This window comes from Tachysurus vachellii, chromosome 10, assembly GCF_030014155.1.
Source record: "Tachysurus vachellii isolate PV-2020 chromosome 10, HZAU_Pvac_v1, whole genome shotgun sequence".
In the NCBI taxonomy this organism is placed as follows: Eukaryota; Metazoa; Chordata; class Actinopteri; order Siluriformes; family Bagridae; genus Tachysurus; species Tachysurus vachellii.
Genome location: NC_083469.1, coordinates 8,887,930 through 8,911,422, shown reverse-complemented (window position 1 = coordinate 8,911,422; position 23,493 = coordinate 8,887,930). Strand labels below are relative to the sequence as shown.

At 40.3% G+C, this 23,493-nt stretch overlaps 1 protein-coding gene across 2 annotated transcripts in view; it reads left to right on the top strand.

The window, feature by feature from the left end:
• The first annotated feature begins 370 nt into the window (after positions 1 to 370).
• daam2 (dishevelled associated activator of morphogenesis 2) overlaps positions 371 to 23,493 on the top strand; it is a 103,400-nt gene continuing 80,277 nt past the window's right edge. For both annotated transcript variants that reach the window (XM_060879245.1, XM_060879241.1), the window contains exon 1: positions 371 to 648. The gene's annotated coding sequence lies outside the window, so the exon portion shown is untranslated. The remainder of the gene's footprint in view (positions 649 to 23,493) is intronic.

Below are 23,493 nucleotides of genomic sequence, written 5' to 3'. Positions count from 1 at the left end.
AATCTCAAAACATGTGCATGGATCCTGGAGCTATAAGCAACAAAACGATCTTGTTACACCACTATATTTTAACACTGTTTATTAATGATCATAAATCAATCAATCAATCAATCAATCAATCAATTCATTCATTCATTAAGTTTGCATGCATTGCAGATAATATAGTGATTCCTTCTTTTTTTTCTTCCTTTTTTTAAACCTTGTTCTATATACCCTGAGATATGTTACTGAAAACATGTAGTTATTATGTGTTTATAATTAAAAATACATATATATATATTCTGCGCATGCGCATCCAGGCTTATAATGCGTCAGTTCTGACAGCCACAAGTATTCTGGTAAGATCTGTCGGCGTCATTGAAATGCTGTACGCCTTTAAGAGAGGTGGGTGTGTACAGGAGCTGCTCCGGCTTTACTCTGCTGATCACAGCGCACTCAAGTCACTCAGTCACTCAGTCAGTCACAGGGCTCGGACCTGGAGACATCGGACACAACAAACACACACACACACACACACACACACACACAGTGCGAGCTGAAACGGTGACAGAGCGCTCTATCTGCTGCTGGCTTGAACCCTTTGGCTGTGACACCGTAAAACGGATTACATTTAAGCAACGCGGCTCTTCTCTGAGATGAAGCTGGATGGTGAGTTTGGAGATTTGCGCACAATCGTGACCCTAAGTAACCTCGCGCGCGTGCTAATTCATTGACATCTACAGGTCTCCTACAGGTTTGCGCGCACTTTGCGCATTCGCCGTTTACGGTCTTTCAAACTGTTATCACGTTACGAGCTTCATCTGAACGTGAATACGATGTTTTTCTTGCCACTGCTAGGATCTGTAAATGTTGTGCTCATGTGCTGTTAAAACAGTCATGCGATTTTTTTTGTATTAATTCATCCGGAGACACTGCATTGCGCAATGACTGGAAATATTTTGGAAAAACAATCTGCTCTTTCTTTCTCTCTCTCTCTCTCTCTCTCTCTCTCTCTCTCTCTCTCTCTCTCTCACTCTCCCCCCTCTCTCATTTTATATATAATATATATCTATATATAGCTATATATTTTATTTCATTATATTATTATTATTTTATAATTTATATAGATTATATATATATATATATATATATATATATATATATATATATATATATATATATGTGTATGTGTATGTGTGTGTGTGTGTGTGTATGTATGTATGTGTATGTATGTGTGTGTGTGTATATATATATATATATATATATATATATATATATATATATATATATATATATATATATATATATAAAATGATAATGATTATTATTATTATCATTATTATCGTTGACGCTTTTGGTACTTTTCTCTGCATGCACAGTGTGTTGGTGGTTGAACTGAGATGATGTGAGATGCTAGATGATGCGGGTAGAGGGTGCTGCTCCCTCTCTTTGGAAAATCTTGCAGTTTCTTCTTTTTGTGCTAAATTTAGTCAGTGAATTTTGGGGATGGGTTTGATACATGCAACATTTCCTCTTATATAACCCTGACTGTTTTATTTATGCCATTTCTAAAGGCTTTAATAAAATAGTGGGCTACTCCATGTGCCATCAAAGGCAATCAAACAGATATGTAAACCGTGTATACTATTGTTGCACATGTAAATGTTTATTTATTCTAAACACATCCTATATCACACAACAAAAATCATAGTAGAAGTAACATGACAGGTTAAGCAGGTTTTTGTTATACACTGTACATTTTGGGGTGAAATTCTGAGGTAGCAGGAAAACACTAAACATCGGGTAATGCTTTCACCTGATTTTGTGTGAAGTCGTTTCTTGGTGGTTATGAGCTTTTAATGTACCTGACAAGATCTTAAATTGTAGTACAAGCTCTAGATCTCAACTGAGCTCCACTATTCTACAATAGTCTGTTATCTATTATCTACAATAGTTTGGTGAAGTTGCTAGAGGGGGAAAAAGTGAATGGTGCCATGGTTTGGTGAAAGAAATAAAACAGAGAAGCTGGACTGGTTATGCCTAAATTCTCATAGGTGTGAATGAGTGTCTATGGTGACTCTGTTTTTCATCCCATTCATTGTTTCCTTGGATAGACTCAGAATCCACCATGAACCTGCCCAAGATAAAGTCGTTACTAAATCTGAATGAATGAATGAATGAATGAGAGAACTGTATGTGGATTAAAGGGACTTTGGTGATTGTGATTGGAAAGCTTAGGAGGATTACTGTATGTTGTAGAAATAACTACTTTTTTTAAGCTGTTTTTTTTTTTTTGCCCCAGTAATCTGCATATATGAACACCGTATAACCAAAGTTAATTTTTTTTTCCACATAGAATGCTTATGTGTCTATGGCATATTATGGATCTGAACCTTCTTTTGCCTATATGCTCATGAAGCCAGGTCTGATGGAAACAGCAGAAATGCAGTCAAGCTTGTACTTTTACAGCCACACAATAATTGAACCAAAATGCCCAGCTGGATATTTTAACAAAGAGCCCTCTAGGTACTTTTAAAAACCCAAGCATAGCTTTCATCCAAGACCAACAACTCCACAGGGCTCGAATGTTTTCTCTGCCTGCTGATCAAGAGCTTGGGTAGGGAGTGCTACTCGGAAACCATGCCCACGTGTGTGGGCACTGGGCTGGACGCTTGTCTGTGAGAGGATATATGGGTGGAGAGAGGGCTATTGTTCAGTGGAAGTCGCTGAGGTAAGGCGCTTTGGGTTCCTTGCTCATGGCCAGATGTTGTGCTTGGCAGTCATCCTGCTTTCTAAGCAGGTAAAGCTAGCTGTTTTGAAAAAAAAAAAAAAGTGGAGTTTTGTACTCAGGTCCTGATTAACACCAATGGACCAATGGGTGTTGGATAAGACACAAATAGTACATGTGAGGATAAAAATGCAGTCTTTTACGTCCTGGTATGGTGTATATATATGGACCTGCTTGGGTCATAAACACCTAAAATGGATTTTGTAATTGAAGACTGGGGTTCAGTTAATCTCAGTGCAGTCAGTTTAATTCTGAAAGGGAGTGTAGATTAACTTTCATTAATGCTGTGTGAAAACTTGCCATTAGATTAGATTGCCAACTCTATTGCTCACTGTGCGAGTGAAACGACCACTTCCTTCCCTGTTGGCTTCTGTTCCAAGCTTCTGTCTGTTTGGCTCATTCACTGTTATGGAGAACTGCTGGAGCTCTGCAGCATGGATACTGCTGGCACGGCTTCTCTGAGGTCTGGCAGTAATTAGCACCATGGTACAGTATATACAGCATGTCTGCATCGGGTCACGGTCCGGGTCTCCCGTTCTATGGCCTGCGAAAGTTGACTGCAGACGGAAAAGCAAACTCTTATTAATGGGTTCCAACTAAGCTTCTCTGCAGCAGACACACTGGAAGCCTTTGTTTTTCTGCTCCTTCTAACCTGTTTTAATGCTGCGTTTGTTCAGTGCGGTGTGTAGACGGGCAGCCGGTCATGGTGTGTTACGGGTAGAGCTGGCAAAGAAATGGTCCTGGTGTTTAGAGGTCTGGCGCGGTTTTCTAACATTGCTTAGGTTTATGTGCACCGTCTGGCACCTTGTACTATTATACAATTTTGAGCACAGTGTTCAGGTGTGAGTAACTGAAGCAAAGAAATCTCGAAGTCTATTTGAGGTTATGTGTCTGGCTCCAGTCTTACTTTATAAGCAATCAAGCTGCCCTGTTAGAAAAAAGGCTATCAAGCAAAACGTTACAGCTTGATGCTATCTCGATAGAATTTATGGCTTGTTATTAACAATCTCTTGACATTTTCCCATTTGGGCCGGATAGTTGGACAACGTAGGTCTTTATAACCCAGCTGTGATGAATTCTTAAATCTGATTGGACAGAAAATGTTAATTAATTTTCTATTATTGCATCTCTGAATTCAAATCGCTTATCCAAATGGACTTATAATAACGCACACATTCTAACAGGTTGTGGTTTCTATAATGCTTTATATAATGTACACAATAAGCCCAAATGTTTATGGACACCTGAACGTCTGCTACACTAGAAAGCCTTCCCAGAAGAGTGAAGATTATTATACATCAAAAAAGGAACTAAATCTGGAACGGGATGTTCAAAAAGCACGCATGACTGTGATGGTCAGGTCCACAAACATTTTGTTCATATAAGATTTAGTGAAATCAAGCAAACTCAGTGATGATTTGAGGAGCTTGCAGTTTTTCTGAAATTACTGCAGACTTTCTGCAGATTTGGGCTACATTCATGTGCAACAGCTATCATAGAATGTAACTGTACATAAGGTAAGATTTTACTTGCAGATTCTCCAAATCAAGAAATCTTCTGGGAAATAAAAAAAAAAAATAGGCAAAAAAATAAATAAATAAAAACAAACATAAAAATTCTGGAGGGACTAGGGCCTTTATATCAATAATGTAGAACTGTTTCTATGAGATGTTTATTATGTTGTGTTTGTACAGTAGAAGCCAACATTCTGTTTTCCTATTTAAGCTTAGACAAAAATTTATCAAGAGTAACTCCTCCTAGAGCTTTCAAGCCACAGGCACCAAATGCGGATATGTTGTAGACCCTGGTCTGAAGGTTGTTGCTATTACTTTTCTAAGCGATCCGAGTACCGGTACTTCCGGTACCGGGTCTCAAAATGGCCTTTTTTCCCATAGACTCCCATTATAAACTTTGGAGGTTTATAACTCGGCGAGCTTTCGAACTATCTACACCAAACTTGGCCAGCTCCTTTAGGGTGATACTCTGAACAAAGTTTTAAATTGGTGTACCGACTGGACTTTCGTTTGTGCCGCAGCCCCGCCCCCAAAATATGCAAAATCAAAAAAGTTTTTACAACATGGACATGTGACGTATCAAAACACTCAGAATAATGAGGGGAACTTCCTCACGGGGATTCTGATGACGTCACATGCTCGTCTCCACTTACCTCCAAATGTTTTGGCACCCTAGCTCTCTGTTTACTTGCTTCCAAAAGTAACACTGACCCTTATGTCCACTCGCCTCCAAAAAGCACCAGCCTTTGCAAATACTTGCATCGTCAAAGCCAACATCAAAGTTTGTCGTGACAAACTTTACAAATCTAGTTAACATTTATTTATTTATTTATTTATTTATTTATTTAAAGATTATGGAGTGAGTCTCCAGTATCAGTGCTTTATCCTGTTGTGGAAAAGTTTTCCATCATTGTGTTTTAATGTTGTTTTTTTCCTATAGTACACCTCAATCCCTCCAGTCCATTACAGTGTGAATTTCTTTGGCCCAGTTGTAATTTGTAATTTGTTTCTCTGACTTAAATCAGATAAAATGAAGGGATAGAAAAGAGAAAGATGGCCGCTTTACCAGGTTTTTTTTTTTTTTTTTTTTTTTTTTTTTTTTTTTTTTTTAATATAGCGATGGCATCTTCTACCATCGCCATTCAAAATGAGCCTTGGTTTTATTGCAAGCTGTGATCATCCTGACCAAATGTCAGACGATCCAGATATGTGTTTCTGTGGGAGTTTGGATGGATCCCCACCTTCACATATTTCGGCGAACGGAAATAAATCTGGTGAAAATAACACAGGGCTTTCTTTAACTTTATTGCCAGCATTTTTATGTTATTACGTAACATTTTGGACACATTTGAGTGACTTGATTCTATTTGATTGTTTTTTTTTATTTCCCGATAGATGGGGAACATATCATCTAGTATATGTGCTGAAGAGATACAAAGCCTGCAGGAGTCATATTTCACTTGGGTATGAATGTGAGTCTGGTCTGTGTTGTTCAGGAACATGCTGAAATTCAGACTTTGGAGAATCCTCATTAGTAGTGCAGAGAAAAGATGAAATGACTTCAATGTGTGTTGTAAAGAAATGCTTCAGAACATTGGTGTGTGGGTGTGAGAGGGTGTGTGGGTGTGAGAGGGTGTGTGTGTGTGTGAGTGTGTGTGAGTGTGTGTGAGTGTGTGTGAGTGTGTGAGTGTGTGTGTGTGTGTGTGTGTGTGTGAGTGTGTGAGTGTGTGAGTGTGTGAGTGTGTGAGTGTGTGAGTGTGTGAGTGTGTGTGTGTGAGTGTGTGAGGTGAGTGTGTGAGTGAGTGAGAGAGCGAGTGCGTGTGTGAGCGAGAGAGCGAGTGCGTGTGTGTGAGAGAGAGAGCGAGTGCGTGTGTGTGAGAGAGAGAGAGAGAGCGAGTGCGTGTGTGTGAGAGAGAGAGCGAGTGCGTGTGTGTGAGAGAGAGAGCGAGTGCGTGTGTGTGAGAGAGAGAGCGAGTGCGTGTGTGTGAGAGAGAGAGCGAGTGCGTGTGTGTGAGAGAGAGAGCGAGTGCGTGTGTGTGAGAGAGAGAGCGAGTGCGTGTGTGTGAGAGAGAGAGAGCGAGTGCGTGTGTGTGAGAGAGAGAGCGAGTGCGTGTGTGTGAGAGAGAGAGCGAGTGCGTGTGTGTGAGAGAGAGAGCGAGTGCGTGTGTGTGAGAGAGAGAGCGAGTGCGTGTGTGTGAGAGAGAGAGCGAGTGCGTGTGTGTGAGAGAGAGCGAGTGCGTGTGTGTGAGAGAGAGAGCGAGTGCGTGTGTGTGAGAGAGAGAGCGAGTGCGTGTGTGTGAGAGAGAGAGCGAGTGCGTGTGTGTGAGAGAGAGAGCGAGTGCGTGTGTGTGAGAGAGAGAGCGAGTGCGTGTGTGTGAGAGAGAGAGCGAGTGCGTGTGTGTGAGAGAGAGAGCGAGTGCGCGTGTGTGTGAGAGAGAGAGCGAGTGCGCGTGTGTGTGAGAGAGCGCGAGTGCGCGTGTGTGAGAGAGAGCGCGAGTGCGCGTGTGTGAGAGAGAGAGCGAGTGCGCGTGTGTGAGAGAGAGAGCGAGTGCGTGTGTGTGAGAGAGAGAGCGAGTGCGTGTGTGTGAGAGAGAGAGCGAGTGCGTGTGTGTGTGAGAGAGAGCGAGTGCGTGTGTGTGTGAGAGAGAGCGAGTGCGTGTGTGTGTGAGAGAGAGAGCGAGTGCGTGTGTGTGTGAGAGAGAGAGCGAGTGCGTGTGTGTGTGAGAGAGAGAGCGAGTGCGTGTGTGTGTGAGAGAGAGAGCGAGTGCGTGTGTGTGTGAGAGAGAGAGCGAGTGCGTGTGTGTGTGAGAGAGAGAGCGAGTGCGTGTGTGTGAGAGAGAGAGCGAGTGCGTGTGTGTGTGAGAGAGAGAGAGAGCGAGTGCGTGTGTGTGAGAGAGAGAGAGAGAGCGAGTGCGTGTGTGTGAGAGAGAGAGCGAGTGCGTGTGTGTGTGAGAGAGAGCGAGTGCGTGTGTGTGTGAGAGAGAGCGAGTGCGTGTGTGTGTGAGAGAGAGAGCGAGTGCGTGTGTGTGTGAGAGAGAGAGCGAGTGCGTGTGTGTGTGAGAGAGAGAGCGAGTGCGTGTGTGTGTGAGAGAGAGAGCGAGTGCGTGTGTGTGAGAGAGAGAGCGAGTGCGTGTGTGTGTGAGAGAGAGAGCGAGTGCGTGTGAGAGCGAGAGAGCGCGAGCGAGTGCGTGCGTGTGTGTGTGAGAGCGAGTGCGTGTGTGTGAGAGAGCGAGTGCGTGTGCGAGAGTGTGTGCGTGCATTCATGAGCGAGTGGCGAGATTAGAGCTGAAGTGAATGTTGTGTGTGGGTTTGTGTCTCTGACAGCTCTGGAGTGCTTCTGGGAAATACCTGTTTGGAGAGGAAGTGATGCATGGAAGGAATGCACCACTATGCCAGCCAGATCAGACACATGTTCAGGACTGGCAGCACCCATGTTATGGTACCAACATCGTCATGCTTTTTAGCTGTTTGCTTTCTGTTGTCCTGTTAATCCTCTCGGCATACAATCACACCGTAAGACTTCCTCTCTTTTTGTACCTGAGGTCTTAATGCTCCTTTCTTTGTGATCGGATTTCTCTGAAAGAAAGGAAGAACGTTAAGCTCCCCTCCCTGCTCTGTGAGTCCACACACCACCTCTCCCTACGTAGTCTTTTGCAGCCTCATTTCCTACTCCAGTTTATCAGGAACAGGATGTAGTCACTCAGGAATAAAATCAGTTATGCTATGCAGTGATTAATTCATGGTAACACTCCTTAACCCAGACATCTAAATATTATAATAACTGGCTGGAGAGAGAGAGCTATTTTCTGTCCGGACCTGTTTCTTTTTTCCAGCACTTACAAACACAATGTTTCATTGTTTTCTTCCAGAACCACTCGAGTGCTGCATTAGTGTCATGGAGATCGCTTTCCTGCTTCTCTGCTCTGTATAAGAATAACAAAAGACTGCTGTCTTGGCTACCTACGAATTTTCTTTTAGTTAAAACCGGATCGCTGTGCAAACGCTGGAGTTCAATAATATGGGGTAACTTGCCAATTTATTATTTTAATGACATTTAGTGACTAATATGTACATTTTGTGAATGGTCTAGACCACCATGTCCTGAAGCAGCGTACAAAAGGAATCTATAATATAATCTTTTTCGCCAAGTATTAGGAGCAGGTGCATCGCTAAAATTGGTGGGTGTGTGAACCGTTAAGCCTTTAGTCAGAATGATTTAGCACTGGTATAATGGCCTCTGTGACTTCATCCCATTTATTTTGCTTTGCCTCATGCCCTTATTCATGCCTCGTTCATTCACCATAACCTTCCCCCGCTCAACCTCCAGCCTCTGAACTCAATAAGACGCTTGTTTCGGCCCCCTTAACTCCCTCACATTTACAGACAATTAGCTCCCGTCAAAACAGGCCACATGACCGGTCATAAAGCCGGAGGGGCACTACTTGTCACACCCCAGCCCCCTCATTGACTAATGTTACACCAAGCTACTGAAAATGAAGGGGGAGGTGAAAAAGGCTGGTCATCTATTTTGTGTTCTGCTCATGCTCAGCACAAAGCTGTTCTTTCACTGGGGATCTAAGGCACATATGGAAACGTTTTTCCTCCCCGCCAGACGTAAGTTTCCCCCTCACCTAATACTACCCTCTTCAGCTTCCATCGCTCCATCACTGAGTTGTGCAGCTGTGCTCAGCCTGGACGAATCTCTTCCAAAGTCCAAGTGGCTGTGCGGGCACTCGTAGATTTGTATCATTAAAAAAAAAAAACGGCAACGTGGTAGTTCTAGAGTAAAAATATCCAAAAACAACTAGTGGCGTTCACAGCATTAATCGATTTCTAATCCGATTAGGTGGCTGGTCGCTGAGAGTTGAGCTTCCACTTCTAATAAAGGCAAGTTCAACTTCAATATTTCTATAAAAGGCAGCACGGCATATTTTAAAGACACGAAAAAGATTTCGAGATAGAAACCCCACAGATTTTGAACGGAGGGACATCCATCATATGGCAGAATACTTAGGAGTTTGGCTGGATTCGAAGATGGAAAGATACATGATGGAGAGCAGCTACAAACTACACTACATTTTTTTGAAGGCAGCTATTCAGCAGCTCATCTTAAATCATCTTTATGATTTTGTTTGGACTCCTCTGAGATCAGCCGGACTTCGCAAACATCTATGTGACGCTGCAAGGAATGATGTGCAACCTTTGGTATTTGATGGAGTTTAAAATAGAAAAGAGCACATTGAGCAGTTGTGACCTTTCCAAATAATTTTTTTTACAAAATGATATTCGGTGGGGGGGCACGGTGGCTTAGTGGTTAGCACGTTCGCCTCACACCTCCAGGGTCGGGGTTCGATTCCCGCCTCCACCTTGTGTGTGTGTGGAGTTTGCATGTTCTCCCCGTGCCTCGGGGGTTTCCTCCGGGTACTCCGGGTTCCTCCCCCGGTCCAAAGACATGCATGGTAGGTTGATTGGCATCTCTGGAAAATTGTCCGTAGTGTGTGACTGCATGAGTGAATGAGAGTGTGTGTGTGCCCTGCGATGTGTTGGCACTCCGTCCAGGGTGTATCCTGCCTTGATGCCCAATGACGCCTGAGATAGGCACAGGCTCCCCGTGACCCGAGGTAGTTCGGATAAGCGGTAGAAAATGAATGAATGAATGAATGATATTCGGTGGGACTGGCAACAGATTTTCAGAGCGAGCATGTAGCGAGCATGGCTTCATCAAATTTTCCCACATTTCCTGAGAACAGAGATGTGTCTGACCCAGCTGCCTTCCGGGAGTCCAGATACTGAGAGCCTTCAGTACACTTATGCTCCATTAAGGCCTGAAATATAGGAAATGGAGAATGAAATGGGTTTTTGCCTCTCAATGACCCTTTCACTTAAATGCACAGGAAACTTTGTGGTATGATGATTCTGGATCCTTTTTGTTATTATCTGCTAGATTCTTCTGACATTATTTCAAGAACTTTGGGTAAGAGCTTATTAGGCAAAAAAAAAGAAAAAAAAGAAAAAAGGAAAAGCTTCCCGTGAACCTGACTTTAAATCTTGATCAGCTGGGAACAAATAAAAATGAAAACAGAAGTCTGACGATAAAGTCGCATTCTTTTGAATGACGTTCCGAGGGTCAGCTGTACAGTGTTATTGGATTCCTGTAGTCCCATGGATGGATATTTTATGACCATAGCAGCCCTCCCCCAGTGTATGAGGTCATGACACTGCCCTGCACAGCACTCTGTTTATTTGTTTGATTGTGGGAAAATTCCTGCAATATCCGTGAGAGAGCCTACCCCATTCCCCGACTCGTCCTTCCCACAGGGGCTTGGGTCTGCTTCTCTCAGCAGCCCCACTGACTGGCAGAAGGCTCTGGAAACACATAGTTAGTTAAAGGGTTTTAGCTGAAATGTATCAAATTTTCACATCCTTGTTTGCGAATCTGTGTGTTCAGGGCCCCAGCAATGGAACGGCGTCCCATCCAGGGGGTATTCCCAACTATTCCCAACTGATGCACAGCACTGTCCGGGATTAAACGGATATTGAAAATGAATGAATGAATGAATAAATGAATAAACAAAGGTTAGTATTTCACACCAAGTACACTTCAAGGAAAGAAGAAGGAATAAGAAACGAAACAGGAAGCTCTCTGGCTTCTCAGGACCTCTGTAGTGCTCTGGCAAAACGCTCCTGAAAATTTGCTCAGATCGATGTCCAGGCGAAGGGGCCAAGGAGGAGATGGAGATCTTGATGCAATGTAGAACTTGGAAATGTCTAAGCACCACAGGTTTACTTTGGCCTTTTTCACCTGATCATGCATTAAAAAAAGAAATCGTTATTTTGGATGTAAGATATTTTGAGTTTGTAAAGTCATTTTGAGCTGCCTTAGTGTCCCGGTTGAACGGTTTGCCCTTTGGCTTGGGGAATAGATGGATTGTATTCTTTTATGGGATTGAATCATGGGAAAATTACGCTAAGACGGTTATTTTTAGGCATGTCTTTACTTTCATATTTAGTATGTTGTATGCGTTTTAGTGACATTTTCCTTCCAAGACACTATACGGGCAATATGTTTGCTTCACTCAATTCTTAACATGTTTTCCTTGTTGTCTATGGCACAGTTCCAGACACTTGAAATCATTAAGTTCATACCTATAATGCTCAGAAGTGCTAAACCTGTTTTAGGGTAAAAAACAAAAGTAAAAGAGAATGTTAAAAGGTTGGCTTCCGTATTTCACATAAAGCTGACGTTGAATAAAAAAAAAAAAGTGCCATGTATCACCTTAGGGAGTATTATTTATAAACCAGCAATTTCGCTTCTTTACTTTCAGTGTGTTTTGACATCTACTGCTACAGTTCACGCTTCTGAAAGTATCTCATCTTCAGCAGTTCTGCAGCTCCAATAATTCATATTGATTGTAGATCATTTTTCCCTTATAGGAAAAAACAAATAATAAAAAAAATACTTTAATAATTCATTTAACAACTAATGTATCCACTACACCCATTAATTGTTTAAAATTAATTAACTTAATGATTATTTAATATATATTTGTGGTGGATAAATATCCTTGAAATCATGTATTAATATTAATGGCACAATACAGTGCTTTTTAGGGGACCCCCAAAAAAAACCCACCCCCACCCCACCCCCATTTTCTCAAAGGCTGTATTAAGAAGAAACGCAATTGGGATTATAGGTCATGAATATACACAATAACCCATGGTATTGTAGTGCAGGTATATATAATAAATATAGTTCACAAAATTATCCGGACTGCATAAGTATTCACTCCCTTTACTCCCTATTATTACACTGGAGTCGACCTGTTGCAAATAAAGTGTCCCCAGTAAACCAACAGCATCCTGATGTCCAGGTTCCTGATTGTTTACAGTACCACAAACTAGGAACATCCTGCAGAGTCATGTTAAGTTCTTCTTTTGTTATTTGAAATGGGGAAAAAATGATTTATCAAATTATTCACCCCTAGTTCAAAACAAGTCGTTACTTTTCTTGGGCACATCTGAATCCCTCAGCCAAGTATCTCCTTGCAAATCACTGGAAGCACATAACTCTGTACTTACTCTGTGAAGATTATTTCATAAATCATGCAGGTAAAAACAGCAACTTCTGGAATCTAGTAAAATCCGAGGATCGTCCATATGGAGATATTCATTTTGTTCTATTCCAGAAGTCAGATGTAGGTTTTTAAATATACATAAAGTTACAAATATGGCAGAAAAGCTAAATCAAAGATACTAGATGCCTGGAAAACACATGGAGTGTTTAACAATGACAGGCTGAACACTTTATATACAATACATTACAAAGAAGACTGCATTCATCACTGCTGTTTATAGCCTTTTTCAGACTACTGTGTGTTACATGTATGGATGAACACGATGACAAGATGTAGTGTAAATCCTCTAATAGCGCTAAGATTATATCCTAAAAAACACAAGTTATCCTTTTACTTTTTCCTTCAGGCATCAAATTGTTCTCCCAGAGAACGGCCTTTCTCGCCGTCGTCAGGAAAGCTTGCAAGCTGAGTGACAAACCGCATCATTTGTAGCAAGAAAGCATGCTAGCCATAAAAATACGTCCTCCCCGGAGAGTTTGTGCAGCAAAATGAGGCCCTCAATTTCAGCTTTCATTCTCACTGCACAGCTTTTGCCTCTTCTGCACTGTTGGTGTATTGCAAATGGACTGTCGAGTGAAACGTACCATTCCTTTTGCGCTAAAGTTCTCAAGCATTCCCACCTCAAAGACATGTAGCAGCTGCCATCACACTTGGTTTCAAATAGCCAGGGCTCTTAGAATAAAAAAAAAAACTATGCACACCAGTCTTTTATTGGGGTTGCACCTGGGGTCATGCTTCAAAGCATGTGAAATATCATTTTGGGGTATAATTTGCTATTATAATTTGAGTTTGTCATTTGTTAGCATGATCTTGAACATACACAGTGACTTGTGCATGTGACCCAGTCCAGGTTCCTCAGCAGAAGGGTAGTTGGTTTGTAAATCCTCCATGTGGCATGAATCCAGGACCTCCCTGCACACCTCTTGCTTCTCCTCTGTGATTCATAAATACAGCGTGATCTGTTATCTGTATCCAGGAAGATGGCTAATAAACAAAAGTCTCAAGCCAAGAGTTAGGTACAAACTTTATTCCTGTGTGTGTATTAGCAACTAAATGACCTCTCGGGTTGTGGTGTACATGGCAGGATAAAACACGTTACCAATATGTTCGAGATGTCAAGTCTGAGATGGTGTGTTTTTTGTTTGGATGCTTGTATGGAAAAGACTTCCACACATTCCTTCCAGAAGTGAACCCAGTGAGGCAATGAGGAATTTTGCCCACAGAATTATAATTTGATAATGACTTGCCTTAAATAATGATGGTGGTTCTTTCACTGATAATAGTGTGGTGGTCTCTTTAAGATGATCGTGTGGCTTTCTCCAATGGAACACACACACACGTCCTGACGGTTTGCCACCAGGTTGCCTGGGCAACAGGCTGTGGAACAGAAACGGTGAGATGTTGTACGAAGCAGTGGGCTTTGGAGCAGGAAATCTTACACATTCTTTATCTCTGAGCTGCTGGATGTTAGGCAAAGCACGAAGCAAACCTTTTTTTTTTTTATTCACCTTCATCCTTTCGAGAAAAACACTTTTAATTTAAACTCTCCAAACCTAAAAACTTAGAGGCAGAGATTTGGACTGAAAAAATAATGAGCAAGACAGCCTTTGCTCACTGTGTAACCGTGTAAAAATGGATAAAGTGACGAAGTGAGAAGAGAGCTAAGGAAAATGGAAGGCAAAGCTTGCTCGGTTTGACTTCGCAGTACTGCAAGTCACGTTGATGGATAATAACCATTAATGCCACTGAGTTTCCTCCTGGTTGTGGTGGGAGCAGGGGCCAGACTAAACAACAGGCCATGCTCAGTCTGGGATTAACGCCAATAAAACCTGGATCATGCTAAAACACTCTGCCGACATCACCATAATCCAGACTGCTAGCTGTGCCTTATCTAGATTTCGAGTGTGCTTTTATGATTGAGCGTTTTCCCAATGCTCCCAAAAATATTAAGTGTCGGGTTTTCGTTATGTGGAAGATATAGACCATGAGCTGCTGTTAATCAGGAAATATTTGACATGGACAGATTACCAGAGAATCCAAAAAGAGCCTTGAGAATTTTCCCAACTACTTTTTCTTATTTACTGGCAGCTTTCTCTTCCATTACCATTTCCGATACCATTTCTCACCAATGGTTTTGCAAAAAAAGGATGCAAGTATTTGGTCATATTTAATGCAGAATGTAAACCGAGAAAGCGCTGCTTGTTTCACTATCAAACTTTCCATCCTCACCTTTGCTGCTTGCCATTTGACCCAGAATACATTAGAAGAAATCTACAGCTGAATTACTTTTCAATGAATGCTTATAGCTAATAGCTGTTGAACGTGTATTAGGCCGTTTTCCAATCCAGACATTAGAACCTCTCTTAAGTACATGACCTCAACTTTAGACTTGGAAACGGGTAATGAATTGTAGCATGTATAATGAAAGCATGATCATTTTCAGTGTTTTTGTTCCCCCCATCATGCTCCTGTATTCCTGGAAGGCAAAAATTCAAAGCTTTACACCAGTTATTTTATTTTTCATGTCTGTATATTCTAAATGGCATTACATCTCCTTCTTTAAAATCTAAAATCTTTAAAAAAACAAAAAACAAAAAAAAAAACAACGTTAGCATAAATCATTTATCCGAAGTGATGTATGATGTTTAGCACTGATGCATCTGAATGGTTTTTCTAACTAAAGTATTACCTCAGATCGAGCTACCAGTGACAGGACATACATTAGCTTTTGAATGATTTAATCCTGTCAGTTTTTAAAATCAGTCACTTCACCCACCTCACTCTGTTTTACATGCTTCAGTTTCTTCATTACAGTCTTTTCTACAAATGCTAGTCAACTAATGACAATTGGCTAACCTGACAGGAAATTTAGGATTACATAAACTTGAGGATGTTCACAAGATGGGTTCAGAATGAACAGAATCAGTTTAAAGCCAGCAGCTGACAAGATAGACAGCAGTTTCATTCATATGCTAATAAGGTTTATTAGCCTGCAGTCTGGCTAGTTAACTAGGTCATTTAGGTTAACTAAACATTAGCTTGCAATGTTTAGCCATATTATTTTTTCATTTAGAATTATTATTATTAATAATAAAAGTATTATTTCATTAAACATGCTCGTACTGTTATCTTTCAAATTTTGTGTGTTTTTCATTTTTGTTATGGATAGCATAACAAAGAATAGCGTTTGTGCTCCTAGCCCTATTCTCACTTTTACAGTGTATTAAAACTTCTACTATGATCTACTACAAAATTAAATATTCTGCTATAAAATTACTATTATTTTTTTTACCAGTTGGGGTGAGCTGTATCTTTACATTTCCGTCAGAACAGATCCCCATGTGCTGGCATTAGCGTTCTGTCAGTGTTGTACACTTTTATTTTTCTTGGTGAGTCATTCATTGTTTTATTAACCACACCTTAATATTACATAGACATGTTGATGTATGGAAAGAACTGAACATTGACACAAATGTTAAATCGTGATTTGTAATACAAAGGCGATAGATGTATCAGGTTGGTGCTATTATTTCAGGAAATGCTAAACTAACTTTGTTCTGTCCATTCAAGCTAACACGTCTCGACCTTGCCACTCGCGTACGAGTGCTTTAATGAGAACAGTGTGTGCTGATTCAGTATTGAATTGCTACTGTGGTGGATGATTGACCTAGTTTTATTTTTTGCGGTTAAGTCTTTTGATTTATTGTTTGTGTCTGAATAAGTGATGTGCTTGAAATATAAAGCTGAGCATGCTGGGGAATTCGAATCAGACATACACAATCATCCCAAAATGGAAAAGGTTGGAACGGTTGTGCAGTGGCTTAGAGGATGTTAAATTCACTATTAAAATTAACCAGATACATAATAAAAGAAGAAATTTAAGGTGAATAGAGCAGCGTACATAAGTAGTGTTACTGACTTTTCTATTACTCCTCACATTGTCGGATGAACTTAATAAAGTTAGCTCGAATTCTATATCAGACTGTTTGATAACGTTATAGAATGCAGATCCTCTAAATGTAGTTCTACAATTAAAGAAACTGGCCACGTTCTGTTTACGTCTTCAATCATCGCTGTTTGGGCTCCTTCAGAAAATCGGCTCAAATAACCGGAAACAAGCATCAGTGAAACAAAAGCAATGTTATGTCTAGACAACATTTGTTTGCTAATTAGCTGGCTACATACCTGGCTGCTATAAGTCATTCTCTGTTTGTTTTTATTTTGTGGCGTCGTGATTAAACCGATGAAACATCAGGCAAATCAGCTGCGTGTGAGCATATCACAAAATACATTGTAGAACGATCTAAACTCACAATTATCATGACGTGAGGTTCTTTTGGAAATTCAAGCGACAAATTTCTACAGAGTGAAGCTGCTTTTAGTGCAGGCTCATGGTCTATTTTAAGGGCAAAGATTAGTGGTAATGCTATTCAGAAACGCTAACAAACAGCTACAACAGAGGCATAACGTTAATGCTGCACATCTTACATGACCTGCCCATGTTTTCTGTTATGGTATTACATGATTATGAATATTTTAATAATAATGTTTGCTATTAATGCAGAGAGCATGCAAGAAAATTTTCTTAGTAAGATTGTGTGTAGAAGTTTCCTATACTGGATTGTCGAGTTCTCAACTCATCAGTCATCAAAACTAACCAATATTTTTTGGCATCAACATCACTATTATAATTTTATGATTAATTATAGGACAATTTCAACATCATGGCTTTGAATATTCTCATGAAACAAATGCACACAGGCTGGAGAATTTACAAAAGTTATATTTTATAGAACAAAGAATCTTTCCAGAAATATTTAATATAATTTTTTCCCAAAAGATTTCATGTTTTTAGAACAACACAAGACTTATGAGGCTTTTGTGCTTTTTATTGGTGCAAATAGCAGAGTGTTTCTTGTTACTTTTACAGGCGGGACACGGCATGTTGCTTAGCACCATGAAGACGTGTGATCATGTTTTTTTCTTGTACAAAAATCTGAAGGGCCAGAACTAAATGTCTTATGAACAAGATAGCTGAAGCAAAGAACAAACTGAATCTAAGTGTATTTTAGCTAGAGGATTGTCTGGTCTTGCCTTTTGATGGGAGCTGCTTGTTCATGCCGCCTGTACTCAACCCCACCCAGATTTGGATTAGTGCCTTCGGTGCAGGCATGAATAAGTGCATGAATATCCTCTTATTTCTTCCAAAGATAATTTTGCGAGTGTGTTTTTGCACTCTGTTTTTGGAAAGCTAGCTACTGGCTGCAATTATAAACCGGCTAGGGAGAAATTTCACTCTATTACCCAGTCTCAATCCAGTCACTGCTCCAAGTCTTCATTACAGTATTGTTTTGCGTCTCACAAAAGTGAGTCAAATTATGCATAACATCAGTTACAGCTACTGAGCAAATACACCCAGTTCTCTCGGCTGCATAATAAAAAATGATCTCCATAAATTTTTTGCTGGCCCTGTTCGTTTTACTGTGGGATTTACTGTCGCATTAAAGTGCAATCCTGGCATTTCAGCAGTTTCGCTACGTTCTTTTGAGAAAAAAAAAAAAATGTTGAAAGCTTCTATTAATGCATGCTGTTTTAGTGATTGGGCTGCAGGGTTTAAATATAAATTATTCACTCCTCACTGTTTTTCGTGGCGTGAAAGCTAGAAGACGTGGAGAGACATGCCCAGAGTTTGCTGTGGAAGATCTGAATGCTGAATGAATGCTCAGAGAGGGAGCTGTGTTCGTAAGAGGTGGAGGAGGTGGAGCAAGACTCTCCTGAAGCTTGCCTGCAGAAGTGTCGCGTGGCTACGGTTGAGAAGTCTGGCAGGCACAGCTGCTTCAAATCAACACTCCCCAGAAATAAGCACAAAGAACTCCCTCATCCTCGGCAGAGCAGACCCTTTTCCCCTTTTTCCATCACTGTATCGTTTACTCCCTCACTCGTTTACTGCTCCCGGTGAAGAGTGCAGTCACTGTTGTTCCTCTGGCTCATTTGTGTATCCATACTCACTTCAGTTTAAATTCATTTTATTCTGGTCAGGGTTGTGGATCTTTTTTTGTATTCTAAAAAGTTTCCAACATCAGATAATTTAACCGTTGCAGAACGTTTTGATTGTTGTTTATTGATGTACCTTGAATAGGACACCAGTTCATTGCTTGGCACCTTGCACACCAACATTCACCTCCTGAGCACTTTAGCATAACCTCTCAATGTATGAGCATGTTTATGGCAGGAAGGATGAATCTATAATATGGTTAAGGAGTCATATTGTAGAATTGAAAATTGAAAAATTTCAAAAGCCATGCTTTCTAGAACCTTGTCTAAAATTTGATTAATTGTCTTTAGTCTTATTATTGTATAATCCTTTTTACCAGTACAATGACACTTGTAAATCGACTTATCGGAGATTTTTAGTCAATATAAACACAGGATTTTAGTGGGTGAAGATAACACCTAGAAATTGTAGAGCAGAAACGGGTTTGATATCATCATTTTCTTTAAACATTTAAACATTTGTATTAAAAAAACTAGTAGCTCCTAGTAGGTTAGGTAAAAAGAGTAACACCTACAAGTTCTTAATTCTGAGTGTCTACTTTTATACGAGCCATTAATCTCCACTGTGGACTGTGACATTGCAAAGAAATTCAATACTGAACATGGGCACACCAAAACAGGAGCAAATTTACTGTTTTGTTCTCAGGTAAAAAGAGTTATCTGTAAATATGCTTTAAATATAAAAACAGTCACATGCAGATACTTCGTACATTTGTATTCATACATTCCATGGACACCATATTTGATCTAATGTTTATGGTAATGTTTATGAGACCGTTTGGCTAAATAACTGATCCTTCTGGTCCATATCAGAGCAGCACTTGGATGTCCATTTTGAAGCTGTTGAAGCCAAGGTCAAAGATCGGTGCTTTGCTTGTTCCTGAGGAATGTGAACATTGCAAAACATTGCTAAGAACGTGCGAGGAACATGCTGTCCTGTGTTGAAAGCCATAGTAAATCTGATAAAGTGCTGGACAAGTGGGGGCTTTTGCCCGGGAGGACCAGGAGACACATGTGCCTGAGCAGTGTTGAGGGTCAGAGGGTTTCCTCTATTTCATTAGAAGTACTAATATAAAAAAAGACAAAAATGTTAAGCTCTTGTTCTAGTATCTGGAGCACAAGGTTGTTCAGAATGACAACGGATGAGTTTGGTATGTCCTTATTTATTTCTTACTCATGAAGTTCAGTCTAGGCAGTGGTACAAATACTTGGTACAAAGTTTTGGGGATGCAGCTTTCGAGGAAATACTAAAAGAAGATTTAAAATGACTAGGTTCTGCTAAAGCACCAACCTTTATAGTGTTTTAAGGTGTTTATTTTTTTATTTATTTTTTTGTTCTAAGAATTTATGAATTCATGCGTTCTTGATATAAGCATGCAACAACATATCGACGTTAAGCTGTTTCGACTAGCATAGATGTATAGGAAATGTCTAGCATATTGTGTTGGAGGTCACACTTCTGATCTTGTGATTGACTCAAGATGTACAATCATTCTCTAGTTTCTACTGCTAAGTCTTTAGGGAATAGGCGACTTTGTTGCTTACCCAATCCGAACAGATTGTACTCGGCATCTCTAAAAAATAAACAGGAAGTGTTTGTTTTAGTTTTTAGACATAGGGTTAAATTAGGTGATGTTACTGCTCAGTCAGAAAAAAACAAGATGTTCCTATTCTAGAGGCTGTAGCCTAATTTAGGTATAGGATATGGATATGGATGAAATCACAAAAAATGGACTCTACCGATGCTGTGTGTAATGGCATCGTTAGAAGAATGTCAGCCTTTGATTTCATGACGATAACTGTATTGTTAACCTCCCTTTTCCTGGTGATTTGCTAATTTCAGACGAGCATGTCAACACTAAACTGTTTTTCTGCCTCTTATAAACACATTGCTGAGATTTTTTCCCCTGACAGCTGTTTACAGATGATATGCCTCCCTTGCGAAGCTTCATGTAAACACTTCCTATTTGTCTACATTGTTGTGACTTAATCAAGTGGATACACAAGGGCAGCAGACTCCTTAATCTCCATGTCTTCAGACAAGGTTCACTCATTTCAATGCACCCTTGCTTCATCAGAACCCCAAGGTCACCCAGGAGGTCACGATCTGAGACGTACACCTGTTTCTTGGGACTCCTTGTTATACAGATGATGACTTGCAGATGTGGCATCAGAAGAGATGTATGTAATACACAGATGTCCGCAGACATCCAGCCATGAACCAGTCTCGTATTTCCACGTGTCTTGTATCTGCAACACAACTCTGCAGTTTATGGACATGTGGGTGCTGATTTATATGTTTCGAGAATTCTACACATGGAACACTTTAAAACCTGTGTGCTTTTATTGTGCTTATAAAAGTAAGGTTAAAAGTTACCTTGGTAAAGGACATAGCTATCAAATTGGTCCTTTGGTGTTTGTAAAATTGAATGGTTTTGAATATCATGCTGTTTGACCCATGTATCTAGACCTGTGGCAGTGTAATTCTGGTTTGCTTGCTTAGCTCAACCCAAATAGAAACTGTAAACAATATTCCATTAATTTTTAAAGTAAGCATTAGAACATGCAACTTTTACTGTAATTATTGCTAAAAAAAGAGGTTGTGCTGTCAAGCTCTAGGTTGCAGATTTATATGGCAGAAAGGATCACTGCTTGGAAGTGGTTTAGACTCTAATTTCCTGCTTCCTGATCTAATGTCAGGTTTGTTGCAGCAAGTGTAAACTGTAAGCAAGTTTACACATTTACAGTAATTGTTAATGAATAGCTCTTGATAGTCATTGACATGCAGTGATATTTAAGACCGAATACATCAATGCAAGACAGCGGTGTCCGATCTTATCCGGAAAGGGCCGGTGTGGGTGCAGGTTTTCATTCCAACCAAGCAGAAGCCACACCAGAGTCTACTAAAAGCCAAGAACAACTGATTAAACAGGTGGAATCAGGTGTGGCTTCTGCTTGGTTGGAATGAAAACCTGCACCCACACTAGCCCTTTGTGGATAAGATTGGACACCGCTAATGTAAGAAGTATATAAAGAAAACTTGTGCAATGGGTTTGACAGTAGAGTAGCTGGACTCTATAAATGCAAAACAGACTATTTGGGCTAATTGGGTTGTGGCAGGAAGGCGAGTTCCTGAACAACATAAATTTGTAAAACTACCACAACCACATGACAAGACAGGAAAAAAGCTGGGTTGAAGTTGCCAAAGGTTGGAACCATCCGGGTGTATTCTGTGTTTGTTTGGATATTGCTGTCTCCAAGTAACAGGGAAGCACTTGTATTTGTGAAGGTTTGGTCAGCTAAGAAATTTACGTTGAGCAATGTATGGTTCCTAATCATTAGTGTGATCATTACTTTTCAGCTGTAATAGTCTATAATGTATTTAATCAAAAAGTATGCAAAATCTTATAATTATCTCTTAGGATAACTATTGTATTGTGTGTCCAAGGGTTGAGAGCAATTTGTTGCTACATAAATGTGTGATAAAGTTAAGTTTTAATGTCTTTTGTTTGTGGACACCTGTTTATCACATCTGTGGATTTTGAATTAACCTGACATTATTGTTATAATAACCTCCACTATTCTGGGTGCTAGATTTTGCAGTATGGCTTTGGGGATTTGTGTTCATTCAGCCACAAGAGCAGTAGTGACACCAGGCGATGATGTTGGGTGAGAAGGTCTGAGGTACAATCTGTGCTCCAGTTTATCCCAAAAGTGTTCAGTGGGGTTGAGTTGGAAGCAGTGGTATGTGCAGTACACTAGAGTTTTTTTACTCATTTTGGCAAGCCGTGTCTTAATAGAGCTGGCTTTGTGCACAGTTGCATTGTCAAGCAGGAACTGGTGTGAGCCTTTAAGTTCAGTGAAGGGAAATTACAATCCTACCTTTGGCCATATAGTGTAGAATACTGTTTCCTGGTTCTTCTAGGTGTCCTTGTTTGGATCTTTGTAATAACCAGGACTACTTTTTTGAGATATTTTGAATACACTGAATGTTTTCTGATTAATGAAGAACAACAACTGAATCTGAATTTGTATTAGATATTCACAGTCTGCATAATCCAGAAATGAACGTTAACCTCTGAAAGTCTGCTATAGTATACTCTTTTTTTTATTTTCTAGAATTGTTATTGCATTTTAAGATGTCACTGAAAACTTTTTGTTCAGCTGTACCTTGACCAAATGTTGCCACATGAGCCACATGACCAGTCAGAACAGCATGTTATTCATTAAATGGGATACAAAAAAATGGCTAAATGGCTCAGCTTCTATATTTGGATGACTCTTTTGTCAACACTCTGTTATTTCACCAATTAGCATGATTTTTCTGCCCCAGAAAGGTGAGTGATGATGATTGGCAGCTAGAGGTCAAAGCCTTCTAACAGCGTAACCCATTTCTTGCAATCAGGCATAACGTTACATACACACATGCTCTAGAAACAAATCACATTTTTATTAATAATCCTCATACAGATAATTTTTTTATTTCTACGAAGGCAGGTTGGTTTTGGTGTGACTCTGCTCATTTGGTGTGGGTTTTTTTTTTTTTAATCTGTAGAGCTCACACGGTGTACCACAGGGCTCAATCCTGGCTCCTGAGAGAAAAGGCACAGACAAGAGAACGATGCACTGTCTGTTTAAGCCATTTTGGGCTTGGTGATAAATAGAGGTTAGAAGAGGTTCATGGCTCTTGAGGTCAGTCTGTGAATGCCAGTGATTTACTTATTTTGCAGTTTGAAAGAATGTTTCTGCCTTGCTTCCCATTTTCGGCACTCTTAACACCTTTTGACTCAGACTGAATTAAAGGAACGCTGATTTGTCGACTACAGACAGCCTTTTTGCTGTATCCAGAACAGAAGCAAGAATATACTGTTGGGTGTTTCTGTAAAACTGACAGTATATTTGAGTGTACTGTGCAGGAACTAAGAATACTGTCCAGATCTTTACCAGCTTCCAGTAATTCCTAAAATGCTGTCATCCATGCAGTTTGGATTGCTGTGTTACGGGTATTTGAAGGCATGGCTTC